Here is an 8,358-nt window from a genome sequence, read left to right as displayed (position 1 = left end):
AAGGACTTCTTTAAAATACTAATGAGAACCAATGAGGGAGTTTTTCTTTTGCTTTTCAAGGAGAGGAGCAAAAGAGGGGGGGAGGGATTTGTGCAGGGAGAAGGGTGCAACAATGAATGAATGGAATTCCAAAGTCTCTGTAGATGTTCATTGAAATGAAAAATAAACAACCTAAATTTAAAAAAAAAAAGACTAAGGTGAATCTGATCCAAGTATTTTCTGTTTCTTCATATGTATGTAAAACTTGGTAACTAAGCATGAGAATGGATTAATGCTTTTGAATTGTGGTGTAGTCAATTATTTCATCTTGCCTGCATAGACAATCAACATCTTTGGTACCAGCAATCAGATCTGAAGATGTATTGTATTTGGAAAGTCTGCTATCAGAGACCTATCTAAAGTCCAGAAGAGCAAAGATATCATTTTAAAGACTAAGGTGAGCCTGAATCAAGCCATAGCCTTTCCAATTATCTGCTGTGCATCTGAGAGCTGGATAATGAATAAAGATGACAGAAGAAGAATTGATGTCTTTGATGTTTACTATCAGAGAAGAGTGCAAAATATCCAAAGGACTCCCCCAAGAATAAACAGATATGTCTTAGAGAAAATGCAGCCAGAGTGTTGCTTGGAAGCAAGGATGGTGAAGCTTCATTTCACATACTTTGGGCATATTGTTTGGAGAGGCTATTTCTTGGCAAGAGACATCAGACTTTAAAAGGTGGAGGGACAGCAAACGAGAGGAAGATCCTCAACGAGATGGATTAATGCAGTATCTGCAGCAATGGACTCAAATGTGTCAGGGATGATAAATATGGTGCAGGATAGGACAGGGTTCAGATCTGCTGTTTTTAAGAGTTTTTATGAGCCATACCCGACTCAAGAGCACTTAACAACAACGGGCCATTTTGTAGGTGAGAAAGTGGGACTATAGCAAGTAACTGTCAAAAATGTATACAGCTAAGGAGCAGCAGAACTTGGTTTCCAAATCAGGCTGTCTGGCTCCAGAGCTCATGCTCAAAAGCCTCATCACACTGGTTTTGTCCCTATGTCTGTCTCTCTGTCTCTCTGTCTCTCTGTCTCTCTCTCTCTCTCTCTCTCTCTCTTCATTTTTACTCCCTGGTGGAGGGAGTAGAGGTGTGTCCAACCTGCATTTTGGCTCCTTTGCAGGAGAAGTCCCTTCTGGTCTAGCACCTCAGAGCAAGGGAGCAAAGTCACACACACCAGGAGCCACTAAGCAGAATGTGGAAGTCCGTTTCTGGAAAAGGCATGGACCACAGGGTGCACAACAACTGCTTATGCAAACCTGGAGAAGCACCTACTGGCTATAAGTCAGCTGTCAAAAACTGGTGCCCTTTCAAAAGGAAAGAGTTCCCAAGTAACCCCCGCTCTGTCTCACAAGCACAACTGCACAGATATTTTCGATTTATCTACCCACACTTTCTAAAATAAAGCAAGCTGTTTACAAAATTAAATAGAAAGTAAAACATTTCAAGATTGAAAACAACAAAAATTCAAATGAAGGGAGAAATTTACAGAGAAACTGAGGTTAACAAACTGAGATAAATTTGCTCCTTATAGTCAACAGTCAAACTGCACTTTCTCTTATCTGCTGTCAGCTAACAACAGTTAATTAGCAAACTAACAGTATAATATTCCCAAGAGAAAAAGCTTCCCTCCAACCAAGTCTATTAGGCCTCACAGTGACCTACAGGGCACAGCTGGATTGTCCCATAAGGTCTCCTGGGTTGTAATCTTTACAGAAGCAAACTACCACATTCTCCTTCTGTAAAGCAGCTAATGGGTTGGAACTCTAGGCCCTTCAGTCCGCAGACAAGTGATTAACTACTGCACCACAGGGTTCTTTCATTCTCAAAAGAAATCCACCACAACTAGTAAATTCCAGCAAACATCAGGGTTGTATTCTCTCCACACCTATTCAGTCTATATGCTGTACAAATTATTTGAGAAGCTGGACTCTACGAAGAAGAATATGGCAACAGGATTGGAAGAAGACTGATCAACAACTGGTGTTATGCAGATAACACATGCTTGCTTGCCGAAAGACAGGAGAACTTCGAACATTTGCAGCAGCAGATCAAGGACTACAGTCTTCAATATGAATTACAACTCAACATCAAAAAAACAAAAACTCTCACCACTGGACCAATGGGCAACATCATGATACAAAGAGAAAAGGGTGAAACTTTTGTTGTTGTTGTTGTTTTCTTAGGTGCCATCGAGTCTAGTGTGACCCATATCAACCCTACAAACAACAGATATGAACCCTGTCCTATCCTGTGCTATCCTCACAATTTCTGACACACTTGAGTCCATTGTGAGGGTGACTGTGTCAGTCCATGTGGTTGAGAAAGTCTTCTTTTTACCAACCGTCCATCTTTCCAAAGAGTACTCTGGCTGCACCTTCTCCAAGATATATCTATTTGTTCTTCTGGGAGTCCATGGAATATTCAGTACTGTTCCCCAGGACCACAGCTCAAAGGTATCAATTCCTCTGTCATCCTTGTCCAGCTCTCAGATGCATGGTAACTGACTGAAAAGACCATAGCCTGAATCAGGATGCTATATAAATCTCACTATACCATCAGAGCTCCCTGCACTAAATTTAGTTCAGACAAAACGGGGATAGTTATGGACCTACTGGTAAAATACTGCACCACAATCCCCAACATACTCAGATTCCAATTCACCAACTACCCTGTGTAAGAAAGACAGGTAATCTCCTCTCATGTAATTTACTGCCTCTGAAAAATGGCTGGAGGGTCGGGTATAGGGTCTAGGCTGGGAAGCAAACAACAACACACCATAAGAAGCTCTTCTAACCAAAACGGAAAACTACTGGACGCTCCAGAGAAACATGAGGTGGTCTTCACCTGGAATGACTGACAGCCCCAGAAACCTGACTGTGGGCGGCCATGAGTTAGAATAGACATGAGGCTGCTTATTTGGTATAGATTACTCATGGATCAAACTGTGTACCCCAAAAAGATGTGTAATATAATAAAGCAATGTGTAAGTTAGGTAATGATTCCCATTATCAGATTAGCCAAGCAGCTGTAGAAGGATTAAGGGTGGAATGCAACACCTTCAGACCCATGAGTCCTGCCTGATATAAGTGGCATCTCCCTGGAACAGGGCCTACAACAACGTTTCATTCAAAGCAGAGAGAAGAGACTCCAGTTGCCACCAGGAAAGATCAGGAGGGCAGTGTGCCCTTTGAGCCTCAGTCCCTGTACTGGGAAGCTCTTCAACACAGGGGAAGACCTAGACGTGGAGTTCTCCAAGGAACACCAAGCCTGCAGATGCTGAAGAAAGCAAAGGCTTTTCTTCAGAACCTACAGAGAGAAAATCTTCCCTTGAGCTGACACAATGAATTTGGACCTCTAGCCTCCTATACTTTGTCACACATTCTTGTGTCAGGAAGTATCATCTTTGGTGGGTTGGGGGGAAAGCATGCTGGGAAAAAAGTCAGTAAAAAAATATAAAAAGATCAGTATGGATCAACACAGTGATTGTAACAATGGGCTTGGGCAGAAGGGAGATCGGGATTATGTTGCAGGACAGGGCAAGGTTCATAGCTATTGTTCATAGGTCACTGTAAGTCATGGTTGACTCAACAACATCTAACAACAGCCACCTAAACTGTGTGAGAGTAAACTTCTGTTTGTTAAAGCCACCCACCTGTGGTTCTATGCTACAGATATCTCAATGGTATAGTATGTTGTTGTTGTTAAGTGCTGTGCAGACGTAGACGACTCATAGCGAATCTATGAATGAAAGGCCTGAGCACTGTTCATAGAGTTTCCAGAGGCAAGCCATTTCAGAAGTGGATGCCGCTCCTGCTTCCAAGCTTGACTTAGTCAGGAAGCTCCAACAAACACTGTCCACCATGGGTGACCATTATCGCATTTGGCACATGAATGTCATAGTGTTTAGCATCACAGCAACCACGAGTTACCTCTGTACAACAATGCACAGACCAGTGCTATACCACTTAGAAAAGTGTTTGACAAAAAACAATTTAAACCAGGCCTGAGGGCCACAGATTAAAATCACCCACCTTGGACTTGGTAGCATAACTTTCTGTTCACTAGGCCAATGTAGCTCTATGTTGCTATTGTTCTTGTTTTTAAGTGCTATTGAGTCATAGACAACTTATAGTGACCTTTATAGTATGTTGTTGTTGTTGTTGTTGTTATGTGTCGTCGAGTCGTTTTCGACTCATAGCAACCCTATGTACAACAGCCCTAAACCCTGCTCTATCCTGCGCCAACCGTACTGCCTCTGACACACCCATCCCGATTACCCCAGTCACCGAATCAATCCATCTCATAGAGGGTCTTCCCCTCCTGCGCTGTCCCTCCACCCTCCCAAGCATGATGTCCCTCTCCAAGGACCCGTCCCTCCTGGCAACATGTCCAAAGTATGTCAGACAAAGTCTCAGAATCCTTGCCTCCAAGGAGCAACCTGGTTTAACCCTCTCCAGGATGAATCTGTTTGTTTTCTTAGCAGTCCATGGTACTCTCAATACTCTTTTCCAGCACCACCGCCTAAAGGCATCACCTCTCTAGATATTGTTATAGATATTAATATTAATATCTCTGTTATAGCAACACCATCAAACTCTGACGGGCCATACACTAGAATATCATTAGTGAGCAAAGGAGCTTTCCAATTATTGTGTATATCAGAAATTAAATTCAGAACAAGGGGATAACAAATAGAGCCATTTGACCCTGATTCTTCACGTATCACTATCCTATCTCATCATAGGGATGTAGTTCAGCTCCATGACTTGCTTTTAGTCAAGGATTTTAGCACAGTCAAGGCTTTGAGATGGGATTACACGCCAGCACTTGGTCCTCTGCAGCCCTTCTATTACCATGAGGACATACCCCGCTAGCTACCAGAAGGGGAGGGACACATGATTGCCCAGTAACTCACAGCCTACATCAGCAAATTTCAGATAGTCTATGAGTCTAGTCATAAACAGGCAGCTTTAACACATTATTCCTTACATAATGATGTAAACAATAAATATTTCTTGCAGTCTATCTCCAAGAGGTATTGCATTGTGCACATAATACAACTTTGCTTACAGAAAGTGAAGAGGAATTGAAGCACTTACTTACACATCAAGGACTATAGCCTTCAATATGGATTCCATTTCAACATCAAGAAAATAAACATCCTCACTACTTGACCAACAGGAAATATTATAACAGATGAGGAAATGTTTGATGTTTTCCCTGATTTCATTTTATTTGTATCCATAATCAACACCCATAGTAGCAGCAGCCAAGAAATCAAAGATGTACTGTACTGGGAAAAAAGATGTACTGTACTGGGAAAAAAGATGTACTGTACTGGGGAAAAAGATGTACTGTACTGGGAAAATCTGCTGTCACTGATCCCCTTCAAGTCCAAAAGGGTAAACATGTAAGTTTAAAGACTAAGTTTTTGTTGACGTTGTTGTTGTTGTTTTAATTTCTTTTTTCAATTTTATTATTATTTTTGTGTGTGTACCGTCAAATCAGATCTGGCTGGTACAGGAGGAGATTATCCCTCCTTCTCCAGCAGAACATCTGGTGGATTTGAACAGTGTACCTCTGGGATTGCAGTGCAGTTTCTTGCCACTATGCCACCAGAGCTCCCTAAAGACTAAGTTTTAAGACTCATTAAGCCATGATATTTTCAATGGATTTCTATACATGTGAATATAAGACAATTAATAAGGAAGACCAAAGAACCAATGCCATTGAACTGTGATGATGCCAAAGAGTATTGAATATACTATGGATTGCTGAAAGAAAAACAACAAAAAAATATATCTCAGAAGAAGTGCAATCCTGCTTCTTAAAGGCAAAACTCTGCCTTCACTTACTTTGGGCATTTTGTCCAAAGGAGCCAGTCCTTGGAGAGAGACATCATCTTGGGAACGATAGAGAGTCAATGAGCGAGAGGAAGACTCTCAAGGAGTTGGACTGACACAGTGACCCCCATAACAGGCTTGAGTATGGCAGAGATCACGAGGGTGTGCAGAACAGGGCAAGGTTACGAGGTGCTGCTCACAGGGTTCCTGAGCTGTATGCAGTTGACTCCACAGAATCTACCACCAGCACTTTTAGAAGTGCCAATCTTAGGATTGGCTGGTTGTTATACAAACACATCACTTACACATGTCATCCACTAACAAATCATTTGATTTGGTTTGGCTCAAAAGGTGACTGATTTCCTGAAGTTTCTCCTAAGCCTCTCTCCTAGGAAATAACAACTGGGCTTCAGACTGCAAAGACGGGTGAGAGTTTTCTGATGATAAAAATCACAACAATAACAATAATAAAGCACCACAGAACACCTGAGACCTCACTGTGTTGTTAAGTCAGTTACGCAGCCACCACTGTAACCTATTAATGTCATTAGTTCTCTCTGTATTGCTTTCTCCTATCTCACTTTGCCAACCATTTATATTCTACTCAATCTTCAAGATACAGTACAAACAACACATTCTCAAGAAGGCCATCCATCACCAGCCGGAAATGGATTTCCTCCCTCTGCATTCAAATTATTGTATGGTTACAGCAAGTATTTATTATGAAAACTCATTTACATGTCATGTTTATAAAATGTAATTATTTGTTCCACTGACTTTTATTTTTAAGTTTCTCAAATAAGTATGCTGATACTACCTTTAGACCCGTGTGCTATTCAGAATATTATTTTTGAATCCTTTTCCTTTGGCAAATGACTGCTTTTCCTTCAAGTCTTGTTTCAGAGGAAACTTCCCTGGAAAGCCCGCCCTTCCTGCTCCATCCTCACCCCTGGCCAAGTCCCCCTCTGCTGTATTTCCATGGTGATCATCACCCCTTCACACTCCACAGATGGGTATACTAGTTTTCTTTTTTTTAAATTCACAGTTGTAGGGAAGCTCTGGTGGCCTAGTGGCAGGAAGCTGCACTGCAATCCCAGAGGTGTGCAGTTCAAATCCACCAGATGCTCTGCTGGAGAAGGAGGGGCAATCTCCTCCTGTACCAGTCAGTTCCAATTTGACGATACGCACACAAAAATAATAAAATTTAAAAAGAAAAAAAATCACAGTTGTATCTCAAAACCTAATAGAGTATTTGTCATGTAGTTGGAGTATTTTAAAATGGGTTTATAATGGAATTTTCCCCATTATTCTGTATGATTAATCCAGGGACAAATTTCAAAGCACAAGACTTTGCAAAGAGCAAGTACAAATTAAATATTTGCTGGATGAGGTGTTTTGTGTGGCAAATGCCCTAGATTAATTAGTTTAAATCCTCAAACAATATGGATTAAGATGCAAAATAGCAAAAAAATGAATACTTGATAATGCTTATTATAAAATAAACAAAAACAAACGGTACAAAGTCATTTGAATACATGTGTTAAAACTTAATATGACTGAATTTTTATAGCAGGTTTACCTGCGTTATTATGAATTATTTTAATTTATCATAGTCATTTGCAGTTACTCTGATTTCTCAATTATTTGTCTGCACTATAAAACTCTAAACTCCCAATTAGCTAGACTCTTTATCATCTGGGTTCATTCTCACTATTGTCTGATTGTGCTAATCACTGCTCCTTGGTAAACCCATTTGTGCTACGTTAAAGCCTTCACTCTCCTATCATCTAACATCTTCCTACACTATCTGTAAAATGATTTTCTCTTCAATCTCTAAAATGTAATTCATAACACACTTCTTCCAAAACATCTCTTCTCGTTCAAAGGAGTCTGGTTCCCACTGAGTTTAAGTCCACTCATCTGCAAGCTCATTCATTCATGAACACTCATCCATTCATTCATGAACACCTGCTCTCTGGCAAAGCCAGCACAGAGCCGATTTTAAATGTCTGTCAGCTAAATGGAGTCATGTACCAGAAACCGTCTCATTTCTCCAAGCACCAGTACTGTACAACTCTACACTAGGGTTACATGAATAGTAGAAAGGTGTGCATATCAGAGCAAGGCCTGGTAACACTGTAAGAACCACACATTGCTATTGACAGTAAGGCGTGACAATAAAGGTTAACAGACTAACAAACTCAGAAATATAGGTGCACTGTAGGAGATTCAGGGAATTAATTTGTTATTTAAGAAATATAAGAAAAAAGAATAGGAGTAGAAACAGAACATTAGCAGAAAAAAGTGCCACAGATACATAAATAGATAACTCACAAAATGAAGTTTCATTACATAAACACATTTTATTACACTAGTCAAAGAATTTCTAATTAAAATAATAAAATGGCTTTTTTTCCCATCTGTTTTGATTAGTAAGGAGAGACCAGGGGGAAAGCTATCATACCGAG

This window comes from Elephantulus edwardii, unplaced genomic scaffold, assembly GCF_000299155.1.
Source record: "Elephantulus edwardii isolate Elephantulus edwardi_28Jun2011 unplaced genomic scaffold, EleEdw1.0 scaffold00037, whole genome shotgun sequence".
Taxonomy (NCBI): domain Eukaryota; kingdom Metazoa; phylum Chordata; class Mammalia; order Macroscelidea; family Macroscelididae; genus Elephantulus; species Elephantulus edwardii.
Note: the sequence above shows the minus strand (reverse complement) of the source record.